Here is a 27838-nt window from a genome sequence, read left to right as displayed (position 1 = left end):
TAACAAGATTAGCCAAGTATCCACTCCGTAAACATAAAGTCTCAGCCAGTTTCGGGCCAGGCCATGGGCCAAACGACCCTTGCCCTTCCAAAATGTCGAAGGTCTCAAGTGTAGTACGGGATGTTACACATCTGTCCATGAGAGTACAACAGATATTGCTGCTGTTGCTAGGTGCTTTATAATTCAGAATTTGTGTTATCATGGGTTTAATTGGCAACAAGGGAAATATGAAATGTCTTATTCTGCATTTATGCAGTAAAGATCATATGACATTTGCCTTTAAAGCGGCAATCAGCTGTTGAAACAATAACAATGCGTGTTTCGGTAAGTTGTTTCGGTAACAAACATGGGCTGGAGAAATGTAACCACTCTAAAATTCATAGACAGATCTATGTGTGCAGGGACTGACCATCCATTACATAAAAATGATAGTTTCAACCATGTTTTGAGGCTATATAGTGCATGTATACATTGACTTTGTTTACAAATATTAGACTAAATCACTAGGTTCGATAACTTATATTCTGGGTTATGATAGGGTATGACAGTTGAACACAGCTAATGAGGCATTCATAAGTTATTTTCTTCAAGAATAAATGGGTCCAGATCGTTAATTGAATAAGTCCAAACATGGATGTAGCAACTGCAGGTTGCCCCTTTAAGGCTGAGACATCATCTCACCATAGGTATCACAGACATTCAGTAATGAAAGAGAAAATAACATTGCCTTCATTTATTGTCTGATTAAAATTCAGTCTTTGCCGTCACCTTAGCAACTGCTTTAAAAAATGTGGGCGGTGAGGGGGCTGAGAGACAAGCGTGTATGTGAGCTTGTTTATGTGTTTGTGTCAGTGTCTGTGTGTGTGTGTGTGTGTGTGTGTGTGTGTGTGTGTGCGCGTGTGTGTGTGTGTGTGTGTGTGTGTGTGTGTGTGTGTACGTGTGAATGTGCACATGTGAGTGTGTGGGTATGTGTATGGATGTGTGCGCACGTTCATGTGTGCTCATACACGTATGCGTGTGTGTGTGTTTGTATCTGTAAAGTTGATTTCTCTCTCAGTAGTATTTCACAGGATTCCTTCTGGTGTTAGCTGAGAGCAGTGCCATCATGACAGGCACATGGCCGTCTGCTCTCATACCACTTCCTGTCAAATAACAATTGAACCCAGTAACTATGTTTCTTTTACGGCATTATTTGTTTGTTTGACTGCGCAGCAAAATTTATATTTTTTTACAGTACCAGTCAAAGTTGGGACACAACTACTTATTCCAGGGTTTTTCTTTCTTTTAACAATTTTTCTACATTTTAGAATAATAGTAAAGAAATAAAAACTATGAAATAACACATACGGAATCATGAAGTAACCAAATCCAAATATATTTATATTTGAGATTCTTCAAAGTAGCCACCTCCGCCATGATGACAGCTTTTCACACTCTTGGCATTTTCTCAACCAGCTTCATGAGGTAACCTGGAATGCAATTAAATTAATTTCCTTCTTAATGTGTTTGAGCCAATCAGTTGTGTTGTGACAAGGTATGAGTGGTATACAGAAGATAGACCTATTTGGTAAAAGACCAAGTCCATATTATGGAAAGAACAGCTCAAATAAGCAAAGTGAAACAACAGTCCATCATTACTTTAAGACATGAAGGTCAGTCAATCTGGAGAATTTCAAAAACTTTCTTCAAGTGCAGTCGCAAGAATCATCAAACGCTATGAGGAAACTTGCTCTCATGAGGACCGCCACAGGAAAGGAAGACCCAGAGTTACCTCTGCTGCAGAGGATACGTTCATTAGAGTTATCTTTAGCTCAGATTGCAGCCCAAATAAATGCTTCACAGAGTTCACCTCAACATCAACTGTTCAGAGGAGAATGCATGAATCAGGCCTTCATGGTCAAATTGCTGCAAAGAAACCACTACTAAAGGAAACCAATAAAAAGAAGAGACTTGCTTGGGCCAAGAAACACTAGCAATGGTCTTTTAGACAGGTGGAAATCTGTAATTTGGTCTGATGAGTCCAAATGCTGTATTTTTGGTTTTCACCATGTCTAGATGAACGGAGACTAGGTGAACGGATGATCTCTGCATGTGTGATTCCCACCATGAAGCATGGATGAGGAGGTGTGATGGTGTGGGGGTGGTGGTGCTTTGCTGATGACACTGTCTTTGTTTTATTTAGAATTCAAGGCACACTTAACCATTATGGCTACCACAGAATTCAGCAGCACTACGCCATCCCATTTGGTTTGCGCTTAGTGGGAATATCAACAGGACAATGACCCAAAACACACCTCCAGGCTGTGTAAGGAATATTTGACCAAGAAGGAGAGTGATGGAGTGCTGCATCAGATTACCTGGCCTCCTCAATCACCCATCCTCAACCCAATTGAGATGGCTTGGGATGAATTGGACCGCAAAGTGAAGGAAAAGCAGCCAAAAAGTGCTCAGCATATGTGGGAACTCCTTCAAGACTGTTGGAAAAGCCTTCTACACGAAGCTTGTTGAGAGAATGCTAAAAGTGTGCAAAGCTGTCATCAAGACAAAGGGTTGCTAATTTGAAGAATATACAATATATTTTGAATTGTTTAACACTTTTTTGGTTACTACATGATTCCAAATGTGTTATTTCATAGTTTTGATGTCTTCACTATTATTCTACAGTAGAAAAAAGTACAAATAAAGAACATCTCACCTACTTGAATGAGTAGGTGTGTCCAAACTTTTGAATGGTACTGTATATTAAAACAATTATTTAATTACAGATGTGCACGCACTCACGCACGCACGCACACACACACACACACACACAAACGATACAATATCTTTCAATGAATGCATCATGGTTTATATTACATGGTATATTAAACAGTGTTTTCCCTCATTAAAAACAATAGACAATGAGGTTCTACTAATATTCATGAGATAACTCAAACCTAAAGTGTTACTGCCACTTGGTTAGCACAGCACTCTAAATCTGAATGGAGATGGGAATTCCATTGATTCCTAGGCCTAATCTGACCTGATACATCAAGTATGAGAGAGAGAGAGAGAGAAAGAGAGTGAGAGATGGGAGAGAGAGAGAGTCCAAATTCAAGTCTCCAATTTAAAGCACTTCAAATCTAACAGCTGAGCCCAGAAACAAGCCCTCTCAGTCAGCTGGTGTTGGACCTATCCAACCAAGCTGACACCAGCACTGCTTTAAAATAACTACTCAAAATAACCAAAACATAAACATGTTTACTATACTGGAAAAGCTAAACAGAATCTCAAAGCCGACTAAATTGCTATCTGACCCTAAACAGAGAATATGAACTGGCCAATTATCTCTACTCTGTTAGAGATACGAAGCAGAGACAGATCCTTACCAAGTTCAGGATGAGTGACCACCGATTGGCAATAGAAACCGGCAGACATAAAAAGACATGGCTACCCAAAGAGGAGCGTGTATGTGGTCACTGCATGACAGGGGAGGTAGAGACAGAGATGCACTTTCTCCTCTACTGTGAGAAATATTCCTCACCAAGAGATTCTTTATTAGCAGAAATGACCAAATGTATTCAAAATGTTGTCTTATTAAACCCAGAGGAAAAACCAAAACATTCTCATGGGCGAAGGAGCAATGGCTCCTCTTGCAGCCAAATATGGACAGTTTATTAGGAAATTATTCAGACCCCTTGACTTTTTCCACATTTTGTTATTCTAAAATGGATAAAGAAAAAAATCCTAGTCAACCTACACACATTACCCCATAACAACAATGCGAAACAGGTTTTTAGAAATGTTTGCTCATTTATTTTAAAATATGTCGAGGCACAAATCTGGGGAAGGGTACCAAAACGTTACTGCAGAATTGAAGGTACCCAAGAACACAGTGGCCGTCATCATTAAATGGAAGAAGTTTGGAACCACCAAGAGGTCAAACCAAGTCCCTTCTCCCCACCAGGCCAAACTGAGCCATCAGGAAGGGAAGGTGACCAAGAACACAATGGTTACTCAGAAAGTGGGAGAACCTTCCAGAAGGACAACCATCTCTTCAGCACTCCTCCAATCAGGCCTTTATGGTAGAGTGGCCAGACAGAAGCCACTCCTCAGTAAAAGGCACATGACAGCCCACTTGGAGTTTGCCAGAAGGCACCTAAAGACTCTCAGACCATGAGAAACAAGATTCTCTGGTCTGATGAAACAAAGATTGAACTCTTTGGCCTGAATGCAAAGCATCACGTCTGGAGGAAACCTTATACCATCCCTACGGTGAAGCATGGTGGTGGCAGCATCATGTTGTGTGGATGTTTTTTAGCGGCAGGAACTAGGAGACTAGTCAGGATCGAGGGAAAGATGAATGGAGCAAAGTACAGAGAGATCCTTGATGAAAACCTGCTCCAGAGCGCTCAGGACCTCAGACTGGAGCGAAGGTTCACCTTCCAACAGTACAACTATGGTGGTGGTGGTAGTATTAGCAGTAGTAATGATGATGGTAGATGTAGTTGTCACGTTCTGACCATCGTTCGTGTGTGTTTTCCTTGTTTTAGTGTTGGTCAGGACGTGAGCTGGGTGGGCATTCTATGTTGTGTGTCTGGTTTGTCTATTTCTATGTCTGGCCTGATATGGTTCTCAATCAGAGGCAGGTGTTAGTCATTGTCTCTGATTTGGAACCATATTTAGGTAGCCTGGGTTTCACTGTGTGTTGGTGGGTGATTGTTCCTGTCTCTGTGTTAGTTTGCACCAGATAGGCTGTATAGGTTTTCATGTTACGTTTGTTGTTTTGTATTGTTAGTTTTTTCATCATCATTAAATATGTATCAAGAATACCAGGCTGCATTTTGGTCCGACTCTACTTCACCGCAAGAAAACCGTTACAGTAGTACTGATATAATGGTGATGATGACACTTAGTGATAAGTTAGCTATAGTTTTAATAAGCGGTAGGTAGCGATATTAGAGGTAGAAATTCTGCTTGTGTTAATGATAGTAGTAGGGATGGTTGTAGTATTAGTGTTAATAATAGTAGCATGTTCATTTTCCATGTTTAGCCTTTTATTGTCCCTATTATTTATTATATTTACTATTCACTTTTACCATTATCTTATTGTTATTTCTATTATTTATCTATTTTTTTAAATGCTATATTATTATTATTCATTATATTTATTAAACCACCTGGTGAGACTGTCATTCCTCCCCACCTCCTGGTGAGAGTCTCATTCCTCCCCACCGCCTGGTGAGAGTCTCATTCCTCCCAACCGCCTGGTGAGAGTCTCATTCCTCCCCACCTCCTGGTGAGAGTCTCATTCCTCCCCACCGCCTGGTGAGAGTGTCATTCCTCCCCACCTCCTGGTGAGAGTCTCATTCCTCCCCACCGCCTGGTGAGAGTGTCATTCCTCCCCACCTCCTGGTGAGAGTGTCATTCCTCCCCACAGCCTGGTGAGAGTCTCATTCCTCCCCACCGCCTGGTGAGAGTGTCATTCCTCCCCACCGCCTGGTGAGAGTGTCATTCTTCCCCACCGCCTGGTGAGAGTGTCATTCCTCCCCACCGCCTGGTGAGAGTGTCATTCCTCCCCACCGCCTGGTGAGAGTCTCATTCCTCCCCACCGCCTGGTGAGAGTGTCATTCCTCCCCACCGCCTGGTGAGAGTGTCATTCCTCCCCACCTCCTGGTGAGAGTGTCATTCCTCCCCACCGCCTGGTGAGAGTGTCATTCCTCCCCACCGCCTGGTGAGAGTCTCATCCCTCCCCACCGCCTGGTGAGAGTCTCATTGCTCCCCACCGCCTGGTGAGAGTCTCATTGCTCCCCACCGCCTGGTGAGAGTGTCATTCCTCCCCACCGCCTGGTGAGAGTCTCATCCCTCCCCACCGTCTGGAGAGAGTCTCATTGCTCCCCACCGCCTGGTGAGAGTCTCATTCCTCCCCACCGTCTGGTGAGAGTGTCATTCCTCCCCACCGCCTGGTGAGAGTCTCATTCCTCCCCACCGCCTGGTGAGAGTTTCATTCCTCCCCACCGCCTGGTGAGAGTCTCATTCCTTCCCACCGCCTGGTGAGAGTCTCATTCCTCCCAACCGCCTGGTGAGAGTCTCATTCCTCCCCACCGCCTGGTGAGAGTCTCATCCCTCCCCACCGCCTGGTGAGAGTCTCATCCCTCCCCACCGTCTGGTGAGAGTCTCATTCCTCCCCACCGCCTGGTGAGAGTCTCATTCCTCCCCACCGCCTGGTGAGAGTCTCATCCCTCCCCACCGCCTGGTGAGAGTGTCATTCCTCCCCACCTCCTGGTGAGAGTCTCATTCCTCCCCACCGCCTGGTGAGAGTCTCATTCCTCCCAACCGCCTGGTGAGAGTCTCATTCCTCCCCACCTCCTGGTGAGAGTCTCATTCCTCCCCACCGCCTGGTGAGAGTGTCATTCCTCCCCACCTCCTGGTGAGAGTCTCATTCCTCCCCACCGTCTGTTGAGAGTGTCATTCCTCCCCACCGCCTGGTGAGAGTCTCATTCCGCCCCACCTCCTGGTGAGAGTCTCATTCCTCCCCACCGCCTGGTGAGAGTGTCATTCCTCCCCACCTCCTGGTGAGAGTGTCATTCCTCCCCACCTCCTGGTGAGAGTGTCATTCCTCCCCACCGCCTGGTGAGAGTCTCATTCCTCCCCACCGCCTGGTGAGAGTGTCATTCCTCTCCACCGCCTGGTGAAAGTGTCATTCGTCCCCACCGCCTGGTGAGAGTGTCATTCTTCCCCACCGCCTGGTGAGAGTGTCATTCCTCCCCACCGCCTGGTGAGAGTGTCATTCCTCCCCACCGCCTGGTGAGAGTGTCATTCCTCCCCACCTCCTGGTGAGAGTGTCATTCCTCCCCACCGCCTGGTGAGAGTGTCATTCCTCCCCACTCCCTGGTGAGAGTCTCATCCCTCCCCACCGCCTGGTGAGAGTCTCATCGCTCCCCACCGCCTGGTGAGAGTGTCATTCCTCCCCACCGCCTGGTGAGAGTGTCATTCCTCCCCACCGCCTGGTGAGAGTCTCATTCCTCCCCACCACCTAGTGACATAATATGAAATTCAACAGATGGTGCCACCTGTTCCCCTCTCCCCACTCTCTCTTTGTTCTCGCTCTTTTTTCTCTTCAGCTCAATACATATACAGAGTCACTGCCAGCAACTCTCATGGGGGGGGGGGGGGGGGTGCAGTTGCCATGTATCTGCTCCCCCACTCTCTCTCTTTCTCTCTCCCTCTCTTAATATGACAGGATTGTTCTCTTTACAGATGTACACAGACTCTGTAGCCTGACGGGCTCTCTGCATGAGAGAGAGCAAGAAGGAGAGAGAGACAAATGGAGGGAAAGAGACAGGGAGATGGAGATAGAAGAGAGAGTGAGAGAGAGAGAGAGCAGAGATGGAAACAGAGAGTGCAAGTGTTCAGTGAAATGTGTGAGTGAGTGAGTGTTTGTGTCTCCTCTGTTCCTCTAATCTCCTGTGATTTTCTTTTAGGTTCCTGATGAGGAGATGAATACCATAAGGTAAGATGACATTCTCTCTCCATTATTCCCTACCTGCCTCCTCAGCCAGGTCACCCATGATACACGTCATTATTACACGTCCATCCATGTGTGAGGACGTCGGGAGATGACGTGGAAACCGGCCACTAGGGGGCAACAGTGAGCGCTGTTATCTTCAAGTAGGTTTCGGTTTTGCTAGGGTGTTGTGGACGGGGATGGCGGATGAGTGTAAGGATCTGACGCATGTTTGAATCTAGCGATAGAAAGTTGTTTTTGATCGTTTTTAAATGAAGGTTATCCTAAACCTTAACCCTTACCTTAAACATTTGGAGTTAATGCCTAAACTTAACCCTAACCTTAAAAATTCTCAGTTAATGTCTAAATGTAACCTTAAAAATGTCCAAATTTGACGTTTGAGAAACATAGATTCTGAAGTGAGACTGTGAGAGCTTGTTGTGCCTCTATCCCTGCCTGCCCAGTCCTCCATCTCTCTCTCTCTCTCTCTCTCTCTCTCTCGCTCTGTCTTTGTCTTGCTCTCCCACTCTCTCTCTCTCTCTCTTCTCCTTCTCTCCACCTCTCCTCTGCTACTGAGGGTTTCTCCAAGCTTATCAAACCTGGGTAAGCCAGCCCTCGATCACACGGAAGGGCTTTCACCAGCAGCCCCAGCACACACACACACATACACATACAGACTCAGCACCACTCCCCTCACACATACAGCAAAGAGTGGAGGCAGCAGGCAGGATTTCTGTGTCATCATCACCAGCACCAGCGATTCACAATGAGACTCTGTGTGAGCACCAAGGGAAGGTACTGCTCCTTCAACAGAGGGAACGTCTTTCATTGGGATCTGGGGTTGGCATTGTGTGTGTGTGTCACTGTGTGCGAGATTTATCGCTACTGTATGTTTGCGCAGTTTTCGTTTGCTTTACATCGGTGTAGCCTAGAGCTTGAATGGTATTTGGAATGATCATACATGTCATTCTTTGCAAAGGATAGTAGTAAAATTCCTGAATAGAACATGTAGTTCCACTGCACTGGTACAGTAGTTATACCACTGTATTGTTTTCAGGCTTATTGTTCAATACAGGCAACATGTCAAATAAGAACTGGCGTATATTGTATTTAAACATTTCCTCTTTTGAAAGCGAGAGAGAAGGCTTGGCTAAAAGGTGTTTAAAGGTTTGTTGAGTGAACTAGGATGTTCCTGTAGTGCTTTATCACTCTGATATGTCTGATATAATTCTGGGAAGTCACCTGTAGTTTCAGGGAAGCCACAAATTCCTTTTCAGTGTACGGTCATTTAGAGGGAGAAAAATAGCTATTTACCCTGGTTCCTCTTTAGGTTTCTTCCTAGACTCCTGCCTTCTAGTGAGTTGTTCTATCCCCTGTGATTCTGCCTCTGCATTGGGGATCTGTAAAGGATTTGTGACAGCTGCTGATGTTTTATAATACATTTGATTGATTGATTGATTGATTGATTGATTGACATGGATATTTAGCTATCCAACGCTTTTTATCCTATGAACATTTCTTATAAACCTCCCATACCCCTCTGATGTTATTAAATTAGTACCATGTTTAATGCTATTACGATTGTATTTTCTGGGAGAAATAAAACCACCCTCTTATACCTCTTTAAAATGGTATTGCTCTTCCCTCCATCATTTTGCTATTAACTTTCCATCAGATCAGCTACAATCTTACTGTCAGAATAGTTTTTGTTCAACCGGTCCTTCATTTAAAAAATAGCCTGGAAATAGCCTATAGATAGCCTGGAAATAGCCTGGATATAACCTGGAACACATAGTACTATATACCTTGGCTATATGGTGTAATGATTTTCAGATGAGTGAGGCTAAATGTCTTTTTTAAATGCCAGGGAGGGTCAATTCATTTGATGGGCTGTTTTTACCAACACCCTGTATTGATTATCATCACCTCTGTGACCGACGTTAGCCGCTAACCGTTTGGCTCTTTAATTATACAGTACAACGACACAAGTGCCAAATCTACATTACGATGGACTAGAAAATTATACTCCATTCTAGATTAAAAAAAATATGGTCCATAAAGTTTGGAAATTCTTCTTTGTCTTCACAATACATGATTGACTTAAAGACACATTTAATCATCAGGAGCAGGAACTGTGGTTCAATCCCTTCTTATTTACAGTCACCTGTGGCTGTCCAACCCCAGAGAGATAGAGTAGTAGGGTAACGAGAAAAAGAGACATGGGCCTACAGATTTGACACCAACCCCCAGAGTGAATCACTCAGCGCTCCTGTCCCAGTGACCTCAGTCCTCCCAAGTATACCAGACAATGAAAATGAAAATGATGAAATGTGTTGAAATCTCTTCAATGTGTGTCCTCATTTGTATTTGTATTTATTATGGATCCCCCCCAGCTCCTCTTCCTGGGGTCCTGCAAAATGAAGGCAGTTGTACAATTTTTGAAACACTACAATACATTCATAAACCCCTTATTCTGGCTCAAATTTCCTGTATGTATTTTGACCTCCGTCTTTTGTAGTAAATGTATATTTTATTGTGAGACAAATTTGAGGGATAGGTAGAGGGAGAGAGAGAGAGCTCCGTATGGCCCCATGGCCCTGTCATGGTGTGTAGGAGTGAGGAGTCATGCAGTGTTAAATGCAAAAGAAGTGAATTGGGTTAGAGACTGTCTCCCAGGCTCGAATGGACTGGGCTGGATGGCTATTCGCTAATGATTTACTCAAACACGGTGAATGGCTCATTGCAGAAGAAGACAGGCCTGCCAGGGGTTGATCTTTTCTCTTTCTCTTTCTCTCTCTCTCTCTCTCTCTCTCTCTCTCTCTCTCTCTCTCTCTCTCTCTCTCTTTCTTTCTTTCTTTCACTCTCTCTCTCTCTCTTTTTTTATCTCTCTTTCTTTCTTTCTATCGCTCTCTCTCTCTCTCTCTTTCGCTCTCTCTCTTTCTCTCTCTCTCTCTCTCTGTCTCTACAACTCTATCTCCATCTTCCTCTCTCACACGCAGGCCTCCTGGCAAATCTTTTGTATTGTTGTTGTCCATTTGAGTTAGTCACTAACAGTGTGTTGTGAAGGCCTGGTAGCTCATTGTGAGTGTGTTCTATTTTTAATGACTTGAACCTTATTTAGTGTATTTTTGTATCTCACTGGGTCCAAGTATCTTATATTTTCCAACATATCCTGCCATTTGGATTAACAAACCACTGTTTTCATAATGTGTGAAAAGCAAAACGTATCATGTCCTCCTTTTGACAAAATGACTTGTTTTCACAATCTGTGACTCCGTCATCCTCTGCCAGAATAAGTTCTGCATCTCAACACAAGTGTAACTTTGGGAAAACAAATCACATTCCGGTAAAGAATGGAGAATTCCCTGTGGGGTTTACTCGGCACCATAACAGGTTTTATATGCCTGCGAGTGGAGGCTGTGTTAATTTCAGAACAGCATGTGTATGTGTGTGTATGTGTATGTGTGTGTGTTGTTTTCCGTCGGTTGTGTGTGTGTGTGTGTTGTTTTCCGTTGTGTGTGTGTACTCGCTCATGTCGTTTTTTTGCTCATGTTGTTTTTCGACATTGGCGCCATCAGGTTTCCCACTTTCCGTTGATCCCAAATCCCTTCCAGGGTACCTTCAACAGTGTAGGAAATCCCTTCCAGGGTACCTTCAACAGTGTAGGAAATCCCTTCCAGGGTACCTTCAACAGTGTAGGAAATCCCTTCCAGGGTTCCTTCAACAGTGTAGGAAATCCCTTCCAGGGTACCTTCAACAGTGTAGGAAATCCCTTCCAGGGTACCTTCAACAGTGTAGGAAATCCCTTCCAGGGTACCTTCAACAGTGTAGGAAATCCCTTCCAGGGTACCTTCAACACTGTAGGAAATCCCTTCCAGGGTACCTTCAACAGTGTAGGAAATCCCTTCTTTCAGCTAAGTACCATCAACAGTGTAGGAAATCCATTATTGCAGCTAAGTACCATCAACAGTGTAGGAAATCCATTATTTCAGCTAAGTACCATCAACAGTGTAGGAAATCCCTTCTCCCGGTAACTAGCCCAGTGCTGTTGGTAATGAAGAAGTTGGGAAAGGGAAACTGGTAGGTTTGTTCTGAGTGGATCAATGCTCTCAGGTGTGGGTCCACTGTGGGGACTGTACCACCCGTAGGAATAGAGCTAATTGGACATTCTAATTCCACGCTACCACTGGTCTTACAGACAGGGCCTACTGGGAAGTGGGGACAGGAGTTTTTCCTGCTTAGGTCAAAATAAGAATAAGAAGAAGAATTTTAAAATTATACATAGTGCTTTTCATACGGAATCGTAAAATCTCTTTTAAAAAATCACATTCAGGGAGCTGGCAGTTGATCTTCCACAGCCAGACAATGATGCATTTCAGTAAAGGAGTAGCTTGAGTGGAGGAGGCGTTAATGGTAAAGCCAGGGTGTGAGAAACATCAGTCAGACAGGCCCCTCTGTCATTCACAGCTCCTCTGTAGGTAGGCTGGAACATCCACCATTGAACGTGTAGCACCCGCCTAGGTGGTAATTTAGTAGCTATAAACGCCCAAGAGACCATCACACCTCAGCAGTAATCAGCAACAGTGTCCTGTGAGGTGAGCGTCTGTCATCCCCTCACACCGCAGTCCACATCTTTCCAGAAACCAAGCTGGAATAAAAATATGAAAATGTGTTTTTCAGGTGTTGATGGATCATTCAGATTAGATTAGCTAGCTAGCTATATCATCAGTCCTGCAACTCCATGGATCATCACTCAACAGAGTTCTCAGCCAAGGTCTCCTCACAGCACCATGGCAACCATAGGTGACACAGGCCCTCTGATCAGAGCCTGACTCAGATCTGGTCCATCAGTTAATAAGTGTAGTTACTTTTAGTAAGCCAGGTAGGAAGGACAAGCAACAGTACTACTGACAGTTTAATAGCCCTGCTATAACTGGTCAAGTTATGTGGTAAGGAAACCACTCCTGGCGATCGTCTATGGTCGTGGCTCTGTGGCTCTGTCTGTCAGAAGGCAAGGCACACACAGGCAGCCTGCTCATGCTGCTACTGCTCTTCCTGCTGCTCATCATCCTACTCCTGCTCCTCCTGCTGCTCCTCCTCCTGCTGCTACTTCTCCTCCTGCTCTGCTACTTCTCCTTCTGCTCTTACTCCTCCTGCTCATACCCCCTCTTCTACTGTTCCTGCTCCTCCTGCTCCTATTCCTCCTGCTCCTGCTCATACTCCTCCTGTTACTGCTACTTCTCCTCCTGCTACTGCTCCTCCAGCTACCTCTCCTCCTGCTACTGCTCCTCCTGCTACTGCTCCTCCTGCTGCTACCCCTCCTCCCCTGCTACTTCTCCTCCTCCTGCTCATACTTCTCCTGTTACTGCTCATCCTGCTCCTGCTACTGCTCCTCCTGCTACTGCTCCTCCTCCTGCTACTGCTCCTGCTTCTACCTATCCTCCTGCTGCTACTGCTCCTCCTCCTGCTACTGATCCTCCTCCTGCTACTGATCCTACTCCTGCTACTGCTCCCCCCTCCTGCTACTGCTCCTCCTTCTGCTACGGCTCCTGCTTCTACTTATCCTCCTCCTGCTACTGCTCCTGCTTCAACTTATCCTCCTCCTGATACTGCTCCTCCTCCTGCTACTGCTCCTCCTCCTGCTACTGCTCCTCCTGCTGCTACTGCTCCTCCTCCTGCTGCTACTGCTCCTCCTCCTGCTGCTACTGCTCCTCCTCCTGCTTCTGCTTCTCCTCCTGCTTCGGCTCCTGCTACTGCTACTTCTCCTCCTGCTACTGCTACTGTTACTAATCCTGCTGCTACTGCTACTGCTACTTCTCCTCCTGCTACTTCTACTTCTCCTCCTGCTACTTCTCCTCCTGCTACTGCTACTGATCCTCCTTCTGCTATTGCTCCTCCTGCTGCTACTGCCTCTTCTCCTGCTCCTCCTCCTCCTACTACTGCTCCTCCTCCTCCTCCTACTACTACTACTGCTCCTCCTCCTCCTCCTCCTCCTCCTCCTCCTCCTCCTCCTCCTACTGCTCCTCCTCCTGCTACTACTACTGCTCCTCCTCCTCCTCCTACTGCTCCTCCTCCTCCTCCTTCTCCTCCTCCTCCTACTACTGCTCCTCCTCCTCCTCCTCCTCCTGCTACTGCTCCTCCTCCTCCTTCTACTGCTCCTCCTCCTACTACTACTGCTCCATCTCCTCCTACTACTGCTCCTCCACCTCCTACTACTGCTGCTCCTCCTCCTCCTCCTGCTATTGCTCCTCCTCCTCCTGCTCCTGCTACTGCTCCTCCTTCTGCTACGGCTCCTGCTTCTACTTATTCTCCTCCTGCTACTGCTCCTGCTTCAACTTATCCTCCTCCTGATACTGCTCCTCCTCCTGCTACTGCTCCTCCGGCTGCTACTGCTCCTCCTCCTGCTGCTACTGCTCCTCCTCCTGCTACTGCTCCTCCTCCTGCTGCTTCTGCTTCTCCTCCTGCTTCGGCTCCTGCTACTGCTACTTCTCCTCCTGCTACTGTTACTAATCCTCCTGCTGCTACTGCTACTGCTACTTCTCCTCCTGCTACTTCTACTTCTCCTCCTGCTACTGCTACTTCTCCTCCTGCTACTGCTACTTCTCCTCCTGCTACTGCTACTGATCCTCCTCCTGCTATTGCTCCTCCTGCTGCTACTGTTACTTCTCCTGCTCCTGCTCCTCCTCCTCCTCCTCCTCCTCCTCCTCCTCCTACTACTGCTCCTCCTCCTCCTCCTACTACTACTACTGCTCCTCCTCCTCCTCTTCCTCCTCCTCCTCCTACTGCTCCTCCTCCTACTACTACTACTGCTCCTCCTCCTCCTCCTACTGCTCCTCCTCCTCCTCCTTCTCCTCCTCCTCCTACTACTGCTCCTCCTCCTCCTCCTCCTCCTGCTACTGCTCCTCCTCCTCCTTCTACTGCTCCTCCTCCTACTACTACTGCTCCATCTCCTCCTACTACTGCTCCTCCACCTCCTACTACTGCTGCTCCTCCTCCTCCTCCTGCTGCTGCTCCTCCTCCTCCTGCTCCTACTACTACTGCTCCTCCTCCTCTTCCTCCTCCTCCTGCTACTGCTCCTCCTCCTCCTCCTACTGCTCCTCCTCCTCCTGCTCCTACTACTTCTGCTCCTCTTCCTCCTCCTCCTGCTACTGCTCCTCCTCCTCCTGCTACTCCTCCTGCTTCTACTTATTCTCCTCCTGCTACTGCTCCTCCTTCTGCTGCTATGCCATCCTCCTCTTTCATGTTGCCTAAAAGGTCTATGGTTTTGTCAAACAGTACACACTTTTAGTTTTTGTTGTTCTAGGCTACCTGGCTAACATTCTTGCTTGCTAGTCTCACTTCCTTTCATGGGCAACGACGTGCCAGGCCAGTTAGTTAACATTAGCCTACTATGTCTAGTTACATACTGAACATCCATCCTCTTAGGCCGGGGGCACAGTGTATTCATTTGTGGTTGGATCAGAATCACTGTTACAATCATTGGCCAGTAGGAGAATGAAGTAAATACACAGGTTGAAATCCCTATCTCCCTCCAAGGCTAATTTAGGAAAGGGGTGGTTTTAGCTAGCTAGTTGGCCAATGAAGGTCAATGCAACAACGAAATCATGCAACAATTCAAGTTTTTTTCTGTCAATGGCGTTTGGCTTCTGATGTGTTGTGATTGGTGTGAAGCCAAATTCAAACTGGCGCAGAGACCATTCACAGCTGAGCTCACTCAGTTTAGCTCAACACTGATTGGCTATTATTTTATTTTAAAAATGATCAAGGGAGGCCATTGCATTCAATGCTAGGGGCAGCAACAATGTCACACTTTTTTTGACCAGACAGCATTAGATAGATGGGCTACACATACAGAGGCAGAGAGGTGCTGTTTCGCTCAGATGCTTTACCGGTGAGATACATTCAGCCTCTTGCGAATTTGGGGGGAAGCCTGGCTTCCCTTGGAATCCATTATATGCCACTGTGCATGAGTCAGCCAGGCAGCCACTCAGGGCTCACCAACCTTTAATGCTGAGTCTGAGCCTGCCATTAGGGCTTTCTCCTTTAATGCTGAGTCTGGGCCTGGGCTTTCCTGACAGCTAATCCGTCTACCGAGGTAGACGAGTACATGGAGGGGTGGATAGATGGAGTGATGGACAGATGGAGGGTTTGAGAGGAGGGGAGAAGGAGGGGTGGAGTGGTGGAGAGATGGAGGGGTGGAGTGAGGGAGAGATGCAAGGGTGGAGAGGTGGAGGGGTGGAGTGATGGAGAGATGCAAGGGTGGAGAGGTGGAGGGGTGGAGTGATGAAGAGGTGGAGGGGTGGAGTGATGAAGAGGTGGAGGGGTGGAGAGGTGGAGAGATGGAGGGGTGGCAAGGTGGAGAGGTGGAGGGGTGGAGGGGTGGAGTGATGAAGAGGTGGAGAGGTGGAGTGATGGAGAGGTGAAGGGGTGGAGAGGTGGAGTGGTGGAGGGGTGGCAAGGTGGAGAGGTGGAAGGGTGGAGAGGTGGAGGGGTGGCAAGGTGGAGGGGTGGAGAGGTGGAGAGGTGGAAGGGTGGAGAGGTGGAGGGTGGGGGGGTGGAGAGGAAGAGGGGTGGAGAGGTGGAGGGGTGGGGGGGTGGAGAGGTGGAGAGTTGGAAGGGTGGAGGGGTGGAGGGGTGGAGAGATGGAGAGGTGGAAGGGTGGAGGGGTGGAGGGGTGGAGAGATGGAGAGGTGGAAGGGTGGAGAGATGGAGGGGTGGCGAGGTGGAGGGGTGGCGAGGTGGAGGGGTGGAGGGATGGAGAGGTGGAGTGATGGAGAGGTGGAGGGATGGAGAGGTGGAGGGGTGGAGAGGTGGAGTGATGGAGAGATGGAGGGGTGGAGTGATGGAGAGGTGGAGAGATGGAGGGGTGGAGTGATGGAGGGGTGGAGAGGTGGAGTGATGGAGAGATGGAGTGATGGAGAGATGGAGTGATGGAGTGATGGAGAGGTGGAGGAGTGGAGAGGTGGAGTGATGGAGGTGGAGGGGTGGAGAGCTGGAGGGGTGGAGAGGTGGAGTGATGGAGAGGTGGAGGGGTGGAGAGGTGGAGTGATGGAGAGGTGGAGGGGTGGAGAGGTGGAGTGATGGAGAGGTGGAGGGGTGGAGGGGTGGAGAGGTGGAGTGATGGAGAGGTGGAGGGGTGGAGGGGTGGAGGGGTGGAGTGATGGAGTGATGGACAGATGGAGGGTTTGAGAGGAGGGGAGAAGGAGGGGTGGAGTGGTGGAGAGATGGAGGGGTGGAGTGAGGGAGAGATGCAAGGGTGGAGAGGTGGAGGGGTGGAGTGATGAAGAGGTGGAGGGGTGGAGTGATGAAGAGGTGGAGGGGTGGAGAGGTGAAGAGATGGAGGGGTGGCAAGCTGGAGGGGTGGAGAGGTGTAGAGGTGGAGGGGTGGAGGGGTGCAGTGATGAAGAGGTGGAGAGGTGGAGTGATGGAGAGGTGGAGGGGTGTAGAGGTGGAGTGATGGAGAGGTGGAGGGGTGGAGGGGTGGAGAGGTGGAGTGATGGAGAGGTGGAGGGGTGGAGGGGTGGAGGGGTGGAGTGATGGAGTGATGGACAGATGGAGGGTTTGAGAGGAGGGGAGAAGGAGGGGTGGAGTGGTGGAGAGATGGAGGGGTGGAGTGAGGGAGAGATGCAAGGGTGGAGAGGTGGAGGGGTGGAGTGATGAAGAGGTGGAGGGGTGGAGTGATGAAGAGGTGGAGGGGTGGAGAGGTGAAGAGATGGAGGGGTGGCAAGCTGGAGGGGTGGAGAGGTGTAGAGGTGGAGGGGTGGAGGGGTGCAGTGATGAAGAGGTGGAGAGGTGGAGTGATGGAGAGGTGGAGGGGTGTAGAGGTGGAGAGATGGAGAAATGGAGGGGTGGAGAGGTGGAGGGGTGGCAAGGTGGAGGGATGGAGAGGTGGAGTGATGGATAGGTGGAGGGGTGGAGAGGTGGAGAGTTGGAAGGGTGGAGAGGTGGAGGGGTGGCAAGGTGGAGGGGTGGAGAGGTGGAGTGATGGAGGGGTGGAGGGGTGGAGAGGTGGAGGGTGGAGGGGTGGAGAGATGGAGGGGTGGCAAGGTGGAGGGGTGGAGAGGTATAGAGGTGGAGGGGTGGAGAGGTGGAGGGGTGGAGAGGTGGAGAGTTGGAAGGGTGGAGAGGTGGAGGGGTGGCAAGGTGGAGGGGTGGAGTGATGGAGTGATGGAGGGGTGGAGGGGTGGAGGGGTGGAGAGGTGGAGGGTGCAGGGGTGGAGGGGTGGAGGTGTGGAGGGGTGGAGAGATGGAGGGGTGGAGAGATGGAGGGGTGGAGAGGTGGAGGGGTGGAGAGGTGGAGGGGTGGAGAGATGGAGGGGTGGAGAGGTGGAGGGGTGGAAGGGTGGAGAGATGGAGGGGTGGCAAGGTGGAGGGGTGGAGAGGTATAGAGGTGGAGGGGTGGAGAGGTGGAGTGATGGAGAGATGGAGGGGTGGAGTGATGGAGAGGTGGATAGATGGAGGGGTGGAGTGATGGAGGGGTGGAGAGGTGGAGAGATGGAGTGATGCAGAGATGGAGTGATGGAGGGGTGGAGAGGTGGAGTGATGGAGAGATGGAGGGGTGGAGAGCTGGAGGGGTGGAGAGGTGGAGTGATGGAGAAGTGGAGGGGTGGAGAGGTGGAGTGATGGAGAGGTGGAGGGGTGGAGAGGTGGAGTGATGGAGGGGTGGAGAGGTGGAGTGATGGAGGGGTGGAGGGGTGAAGTGATGGGAAAGCAATTCTTGGTTCCTTTCAACGCTCCCTTTCATTCTTTCTTTCTCTGTCTTTCTTGGTCATTCGTTCTTTTATCGCCTCTCTCTCTCTCCCTCTCTCTCTCTCCCTCTCTCTCTCTCTCTCTCTCTCTCTCTCTCTCTCCCTCTCTCTCTCTCTCTCTCTCTCTCTCTCTCCGTCTCTCTCTCCCTGTCTCTCTCTCCCTGTCTCTCTCTCTGTCTCCCTGTCTCTCTCTCCCTGTCTCTCTCTCTCCCTGTCTCTCTCTCCCTGTCTCTCTCTCTCCGTCTCTCTCTCTCTGTCTCTCTCTCCCTGTCTCTCTCTCCCTGTCTCTCTCTCTCCGTCTCTCTCTCCCTGTCTCTCTCTCCCTGTCTCTCTCTGTCGCTCTCTTTCTTTCTCTCTCTCTGTGTCTCTCTCTCTCCCTCCCTCTTTACTGCAGGGGGGCAGATCTGAGAAGCAGGCCCTTTCCTCTCTTTCCCTGCAGCCCCTGCTGTCTCTCTCTCTCTTCCCTCCTACCTCATTCCCTCATCACCCCTCCTCCTCTAGCTGCTCTCAATATCTTCATTTTCAGCCCCCCTCTCAAATGTCAGGATGGCACATGAGTGGGAGGCAGCAGCAGTTCCATCTGAATCGAGAACAGTCTATGTTTTCTCCGATATGAGAGGATTGGGTCAGGGAGGGGATTTAGAGGAGAGAGGGAAGATCTCAATTGCATACTCCTCGCGTCCTCTGTCCTCGTCTCCTTTTCAAAACCCATTGGATGAGAAAGCCAGATGTCCCTCCCCTCTGACCTTCTCCTCCAATGAGTTTTGAGGAGGATAGGAGAGAGGAGAGGGAACGTAAGGAGTATGCAATTGAGATTCTCCCAGTGTGAGGGTGTTTGACACCAGGAGAAATGTGTGTGTGTTTGTTTGTTGGGGAAGGCTGTCCGTTATGTCGCAGCTAGAAGACATTGTTAATTTATCTCCCAGGGAGGATTAGATTGAGTGGGTAGAGTCTTACTGAGATACACACACTGAGAAACACGCACACACACAAACGCATGTGCACACACAAGCAAACAAGGAAAAGCACACACACACGGACACATACACATACACACACGCACACACACACACACAGACACACTGTGTGTGATGACTCAGAGGGGTGCAGCTGGAGTTGATAAGGTCCCTGTCGTGAGGATGAGCTGTCAGCACAAATGATCTCTCTATGACAGTTTGTGTGTATGTATCTGCGTGAGTGGGTTCGTTTGTGTGTGTCTGTTTGCATCTGGGTGCGTTCTTTTGTGTATGTGTTTGTGTGCATGTGTGTGTTTGCATCTGGGTGTGTTCGTGCGTGTGTGTGTGTGTGTGTGTGTGTGTGTGTGTGTTTGTGTCAGCCATAACATTTCATTTGTAAGGCACAGTCTTGCCCACCACCGCTGTGGCTCTGAGTCTCGCTGTGTTCACTGCTTGACAGTCCATCTTATTCTAAGCCCGGAGGTGCTTTGATCAAGTCGCAGTCTGTCTTCTCTCATTACCTACAGTTTTTTTGCCTGATGACAGCTGCACCTGTGCTGTGGACCCAATCGAGACAGGAGCTGAAATATTTACAGAAGTGGCCTCTGTCATAGTGATTTAATGCTAGAGAGTGAAGATGTGAAAATGTTTCCTCCTGTGTGTGCACTGCACGTCCACTTGAGAAATTCATTTGGTTTGATGATTCGAAAGTCAAATATCTGATCACTTTGGTTGGGTTTGAATCAGTGACGTAGGCAGAAATCCATTGATGGCAGGTCCAGCAAAAAATTCAGTGGGCCAAAATTTGGGCTCTCAAATCGTCATTAGATGATGATAAAAGCATAGCCGACACTATATTTTACTGTAATCTAATGTGATTTTGCATTACAGACCAAATAGTATTTTAGGCCTAAGAAACATTTAACATGAGACTCACATAGACCTACACATATTAAACCAGAGGCCTATAATGAATGGACTACAAGACTAGAACATAGTTCCCTGACAGAGCAGTAATAATCCAGGGCTGGTGCCCTGACAGAGCAGTAATAATCCAGGGCTGGTGCCCTATAAGAGCAGTAATAATCCAGGTCTGGTGCCCTGACAGAGCAGTAAAAATCCAGGGCTAGTGCCCTGACAGAGCAGTAATAATCCAGGGCTGGTGCCCTGACAGAGCAGTAATAATCCAGGTCTGGTGCCCTGACAGAGCAGTAAAAATCCAGGGCTAGTGCCCTGACAGAGCAGTAAAAATCCAGGGCTAGTGCCCTGACAGAGCAGTAATAATCCAGGGCTGGTGCCCTGACAGAGCAGTAATAATCCAGGGCTGGTGCCCTGACAGAGCAGTAATAATCCAGGGCTGGTGCCCTATAAGAGCAGTAATAATCCAGGTCTGGTTCCCTGACAGAGCAGTAATAATCCAGGGCTGGTTCCCTGACAGAGCAGTAATAATCCAGGGCTGGTTCCCTGACAGAGCAGTAATAATCCAGGGCTGGTGCCCTGACAGAGCAGTAATAATCCAGGGCTCGTGCCCTGACAGAGCAGTAATAATCCAGGGCTGGTGCCCTGACAGAGCAGTAATAATCCAGGGCTGGTGCCCTGACAGAGCAGTAATAATCCAGGGCTAGTGCCCTGACAGAGCAGTAATAATCCAGGGCTGGTGCCCTGACAGAGCAGTAATAATCCAGGGCTGGTGCCCTGACAGAGCAGTAATAATCCAGGGCTGGTGCCCTGACAGAGCAGTAATAATCCAGGGCTGGTGCCCTGACAGAGCAGTAATAATCCAGGGCTGGTGCCCTGACAGAGCAGTAATAATCCAGGGCTGGTGCCCTGACAGAGCAGTACTAATCCAGGGCTGGTGCCCTGACAGAGCAGTAATAATCCAGGGCTGGTGCCCTGACAGAGCAGTAATAATCCAGGGCTGGTGCCCTGACAGAGCAGTAATGATCCAGGGCTGGTGCCCTGACAGAGCAGTAATAATCCAGGGCTGGTGCCCTGACAGAGCAGTAATAATCCAGGGCTGGTGCCCTGACAGAGCAGTAATAATCCAGGTCTGGTGCCCTGACAGAGCAGTAATAATCCAGGGCTGGGGTTGGTGCCCTGACAGAGCAGTAATAATCCAGGGCTGGTGCCCTGACAGAGCAGTAATAATCCAGGGCTAGTGCCCTGACAGAGCAGTAATAATCCAGGGCTGGTGCCCTGACAGAGCAGTAATAATCCAGGGCTGGTGCCCTGACAGAGCAGTAATAATCCAGGGCTGATGCCCTGACAGAGCAGTAATAATCCAGGGCTGGTGCCCTGACAGAGCAGTAATAATCCAGGGCCGGTGCCCTGACAGAGCAGTAATAATCCAGGGCCGGTGCCCTGACAGAGCAGTAATAATCCAGGGTTTATCCCCTGACAGAGCAGTAATAATCCAGGGCTGGTGCCCTGACAGAGCAGTAATAATCCAGGGCCGGTGCCCTGACAGAGCAGTAATAATCCAGGGCTAATGCCCTGACAGAGCAGTAATAATGCAGGGCTGATGCCCTGACAGAGCAGTAATTATCCAGGGACGGTGCCCTGACAGAGCAGTAATAATCCAGGGCTAATGCCCTGACAGAGCAGTAATAATCCAGGGCTAATGCCCTGACAGAGCAGTAATAATGCAGGGCTGATGCCCTGACAGAGCATTAATTATCCAGGGACGGTGCCCTGACAGAGCAGTAATAATCCAGGGCCGGTGCCCTGACAGAGCAGTAATAATCCAGGGCTGGTGCCCTGACAGAGCAGTAATAATCCAGGGCTAGTGCCCTGACAGAGCAGTAATAATCCAGGGCCGGTGCCCTGACAGAGCAGTAATAATCCAGGGCTGGTGCCCTGACAGAGCAGTAATAATCCAGGTTTATGCCCTGACAGAGCAGTAATAATCCAGGGTTTATGCCCTGACAGAGCAGTAATAATCCAGGGCCGGTGCCCTGACAGAGCAGTAATGATCCAGGGCCGGTGCCCTGACAGAGCAGTAATAATCCAGGGCTAATGCCCTGACAGAGCAGTAATAATGCAGGGCTCATGCCCTGACAGAGCAGTAATTATCCAGGGACGGTGCCCTGACAGAGCAGTAATAATCCAGGGCCGGTGCCAGAATGAATCAGTTGAACGGACATTTCTATACCTCGGCTCCGTTTTTCCCCCTGTGTGCCTGTACAAGAGTTTTATAATGGGTGTCAAAATAAAGACAATTCCTACCTATCTACACGCCAGTATTTTTATATGCGCATTTCCTTGGAACAATCTAATTTCAATAATAACGGTTAATCGTTAAAAAAAAATAATTAAATAGTAAAAATCTAAATGTTAAAATTCAACTAATGCAATAGCACCAGCCTTTGCTAAATGGACACATAGACAGCCTACACCGTGATTAATTGGCAGCTGTCAGTTTCTCCCTAGGAGAGGTGGGTGTGGAGTCAGGCGCAGGAGAGAGCGAATTGCAAGAAAGGGCGTTTTATTTAAGTCCAAAGAACAGGAACAGGACCACAACAGTAGCCACAAAACAACAGGAACATAGTCCCGAAAGGAAAACACCTGTTCAACAGAACAAACCAAAACGCAACCCAAACAAATGATAGCTAAACGAACAATCTCGCACAAAACCAAGAGGGTAGGGTGAGATGAAATACCCCACTAATAACCTAAACTAGACACAGGTGAACAACAAGACAGACAAAACCAAGAGGGTAGGGTGAGATTAAATACCCCACTAATAACCTAAACTAGACACAGGTGAACAACAAGACAGACAAAACCAAGAGGGTAGGGTGAGATTAAATACCCCACTAATAACCTAAACTAGACACAGGTGAACAACAAGACAGACAAAACCAAGAGGGTAGGGTGAGATGAAATACCCCACTAATAACCTAAACTAGACACAGGTGAACAACAAGACAGACAAAACCAAGAGGGTAGGGTGAGATTAAATACCCCACTAATAACCTAAACTAGACACAGGTGAACAACAAGACAGACAAAACCAAGAGGGTAGGGTGAGATGAAATACCCCACTAATAACCTAAACTAGACACAGGTGAACAACAAGACAGACAAAACCAAGAGGGTAGGGTGAGATGAAATACCCCACTAATAACCTAAACTATACACAGGTGAACAACAAGACAGACAAAACCAAGAGGGTAGGGTGAGATGAAATACCCCACTAATAACCTAAACTAGATACAGGTGAACAACAAGACAGACAAAACCAAGAGGGTAGGGTGAGATGAAATACCCCACTAATAACCTAAACTAGACACAGGTGAACAACAAGACAGACAAAACCAAGAGGGTAGGGTGAGATGAAATACCCCACTAATAACCTAAACTAGACACAGGTGAACAACAAGACAGACAAAACCAAGAGGGTAGGGTGAGATTAAATACCCCACTAATAACCTAAACTAGACACAGGTGAACAACAAGACAGACAAAACCAAGAGGGTAGGGTGAGATGAAATACCCCACTAATAACCTAAACTAGACACAAGTGAACAACAAGACAGACAAAACCAAGAGGGTAGGGTGAGATGAAATACCCCACTAATAACCTAAACTAGACACAGGTGAACAACAAGACAGACATAACCAAGAGGGTAGGGTGAGATGAAATTCCCCACTAATAACCTAAACTAGACACAGGTGAACAACAAGACAGACAAAACCAAGAGGGTAGGGTGAGATGAAATACCCCACTAATAACCTAAACTAGACACAGGTGAACAACAAGACAGACAAAACCAAGAGGGTAGGGTGAGATTAAATACCCCACTAATAACCTAAACTAGACACAGGTGAACAACAAGACAGACAAAACCAAGAGGGTAGGGTGAGATGAAATACCCCACTAATAACCTAAACTAGACACAGGTGAACAACAAGACAGACAAAACCAAGAGGGTAGGGTGAGATGAAATACCCCACTAATAACCTAAACTAGACACAGGTGAACAACAAGACAGACAAAACCAAGAGGGTAGGGTGAGATTAAATACCCCACTAATAACCTAAACTAGACACAGGTGAACAACAAGACAGACAAAACCAAGAGGGTAGGGTGAGATGAAATACCCCACTAATAACCTAAACTAGACACAGGTGAACAACAAGACAGACAAAACCAAGAGGGTAGGGTGAGATGAAATACCCCACTAATAACCTAAACTAGACACAGGTGAACAACAAGACAGACATAACCAAGAGGGTAGGGTGAGATGAAATACCCCACTAATAACCTAAACTAGACACAGGTGAACAACAAGACAGACAAAACCAAGAGGGTAGGGTGAGATGAAATACCCCACTAATAACCTAAACTAGACACAGGTGAACAACAAGACAGACAAAACCAAGAGGGTAGGGTGAGATTAAATACCCCACTAATAACCTAAACTAGACACAGGTGAACAACAAGACAGACAAAACCAAGAGGGTAGGGTGAGATGAAATACCCCACTAATAACCTAAACTAGACACAGGTGAACAACAAGACAGACAAAACCAAGAGGGTAGGGTGAGATGAAATACCCCACTAATAACCTAAACTAGACACAGGTGAACAACAAGACAGACAAAACCAAGAGGGTAGGGTGAGATGAAATACCCCACTAAAAACCTAAACTAGACACAGGTGAACAACAAGACAGACAAACCCAAGAGGGTAGGGTGAGATGAAATACCCCACTAATAACCTAAACTATACACAGGTGAACAACAAGACAGACAAAACCAAGAGGGTAGGGTGAGATGAAATACCCCACTAATAACCTAAACTATACACAGGTGAACAACAAAACAGACAAAACCAAGAGGGTAGGGTGAGATGAAATACCCCACTAATAACCTAAACTAGACACAGGTGAACAACAAGACAGACAAAACCAAGAGGGTAGGGTGAGATTAAATACCCCACTAATAACCTAAACTAGACACAGGTGAACAACAAGACAGACAAAACCAAGAGGGTAGGGTGAGATTAAATACCCCACTAATAACCTAAACTAGACACATGTGAACAACAAGACAGACAAAACCAAGAGGGTAGGGTGAGATGAAATACCCCACTAATAACCTAAACTAGACACAGGTGAACAACAAGACAGACAAAACCAAGAGGGTAGGGTGAGATTAAATACCCCACTAATAACCTAAACTAGACACAGGTGAACAACAAGACAGACAAAACCAAGAGGGTAGGGTGAGATTAAATACCCCACTAATAACCTAAACTAGACACAGGTGAACAACAAGACAGACAAAACCAAGAGGGTAGGGTGAGATTAAATACCCCACTAATAACCTAAACTAGACACAGGTGAACAACAAGACAGACAAAACCAAGAGGGTAGGGTGAGATTAAATACCCCACTAATAACCTAAACTAGACACAGGTGAACAACAAGACAGACAAAACCAAACGAAAAAGAAAAGGGATCGGTGGCAGCTAGAAGACCGACGACGACGACCACCGAGCGCTGCCCGAACAGGGAGAGGAGCTACCTTCGGTGGAAGTCGTGACAGCGGCTAAATAAATTAGGCATTGCACTCAGAGATAGCCTACAGGCTAATGCAGCAGTAGGCCTATAACTTCCATCTTCAACTAAGTGAAATACATAAAGGCCTAAAGCAGACAAATTAAATCAGTTGAAAATATCCTGATGAAAATCCAGGTTCTTTCTATCGGATGAATCTCTTTACTCCACCTGTCTGTCTCCATTTTTATATGTCTTGAATTTAGCTATTGCTAGTGATGTGCAACATTGTATAAACTCAGCTGGTTGCCATGCTCCCTCAACGTTATCAGGACAGAGAAAGCACCGGTGGCAATTTTAGCATGTAAATCTTGGTGGGGCAAAAAAAATCAAGGTGGGCTGTATGCCAGCAAAGCCACTACACAACATCATGCTAAACAATACGTGAATTGGACTATAACGGTGACAAACGGTGCCCACAAACGGTTAGGGCCTACATAAAACTGTCCCAACAGCAGAGTCCACAAAGCAGTTCCAACACCTTACCACCACTACTACAACGGACGTAGTCAATATAACTATTTGTTCAGCACTTTTGAAATTCAGAACATGGGCCGTTCTTACAGTGTTCTCCCTGTACACCAAGTCAGAACCGTAGGATAGATAAAGGGGACATATAAGCAGACAATGAAAGCTCTTAAAATATTCAATGATTACATTTCTCTTAAACAGGTTATAGGCTACATGTGCACCACCAAGTCAGAACAGTAGGTGAAATTAAGAGGTGAAAATAGACCAAATTATTAGGGTGAGGTGCATGGGCTACTAACAGCTTACTACACAACATACACTTACTATTACTTTTACTTAGCTACAGTATACATATCTCCCTGGAATATTACATAATTTATGCAGCAGCATACAAGACATTTTTGGACTCACCTTGTTGTGTTGTGCTCACTTGAACAGGAAGGTGGCGCGGCAGTCCTTCGTGGGCAAATTCTGTCGTTAAACTTTGTCATCAAAGTTTGCCATTCTCTAGATTTATGGTGCTTTCAAGACAACTGGGAACTCGGGAAAAAAAGTAGAATCATTATGAAGTCAGTGTTCTTCAGGTCATAGCTCTAGAAAGAGGCCCAAGTTCCAGATTTACAATTCCAAGTTGGATGAAAGTATTTTGCAGTCGTAGCTCATTTTTCCCAAGTTCCCAGTTGTCTTGAACTCACCAAAGTTAGTGGTTTTTAGCACGGCACTAGTACCGCACAGCCACTCCACTGAATAGCAGGCTAATGATTACAATGCTTACAATAAGCCACTAATTCCTTCCAAACCACTCATTGTTGAATTTGTGATTTTCAACTTGTGTAATGTTTATGTCCAATGGCCGATGAGCACTGATACATTTTATCTATAATTTCTCTTAATTATTTCTCTTCATATGACAAGGATTAATAAGGATTTGCCAGTAGATTGTGGACTTGATTCATGATGAAGCCTGCTAGCTAAGATATTGAAAGTATGATGTTGACATGATCAGTCCAATCAAAGCTACTGTATGAATGACAGAACACTGAGACAATCACGGCGCAACGCTTCATATTTTCTGCTGGCTTGCCCCACCACCACAGAAAGCCCTGAGCTTGGATGAAACACCTGCATTTTAGATCTGCCTTACTCAAGAAAACAAAAAGAGACCATGTTTGTATGCGGCTTTATTAACTCATCGATATATATATATTTTTTACAATGTTTGCAAACTGATATGTGACACATATTAATGCCAAAATAACATGAAAAATAGGCAAGCTCTTTAGCAGGATTCTCTCTTCACAACTGGCCACGTGATTATTGCAGTTCATTGGGTGTAACTTTAGTTGACAATGTCGATACCTTTTGGAAACAGAACATGTTTTATAAGGAGGATGGGATCCACCCAAATCATTTGGGTTTCTGGATCCTTTCACAGCATTATAAGGTTGTGTTGCGACAATGACTTATCAATGACCCAAGTTCAGCTCAATTAATTCCTACCATTGTGCCGCTGAGTCATCATTATGCTTTACCAATTGTACATTACACCAGGGGCATCAGTAGACACAATGTAAGTAACCTAATGTATGTCCCTTTAACTGGACTGAATGCCTC

General features: G+C 47.3%; 1 protein-coding gene across 1 annotated transcript in view; it reads left to right on the top strand.

The window, feature by feature from the left end:
* Nucleotides 1-8211: 8211 nt before the first annotated feature.
* Nucleotides 8212-27838, top strand: part of LOC139407362 (brain-enriched guanylate kinase-associated protein-like) — a 44740-nt gene continuing 25113 nt past the window's right edge. The window contains exon 1 of the mRNA XM_071151080.1: nucleotides 8212-8281. The gene's annotated coding sequence lies outside the window, so the exon portion shown is untranslated. The remainder of the gene's footprint in view (nucleotides 8282-27838) is intronic.

Source organism: Oncorhynchus clarkii, chromosome 4 (assembly GCF_045791955.1).
Source record: "Oncorhynchus clarkii lewisi isolate Uvic-CL-2024 chromosome 4, UVic_Ocla_1.0, whole genome shotgun sequence".
NCBI classification, from domain to species: domain Eukaryota; kingdom Metazoa; phylum Chordata; class Actinopteri; order Salmoniformes; family Salmonidae; genus Oncorhynchus; species Oncorhynchus clarkii.
Note: the sequence above shows the minus strand (reverse complement) of the source record. Positions and strands in the feature narration are given on the sequence as shown.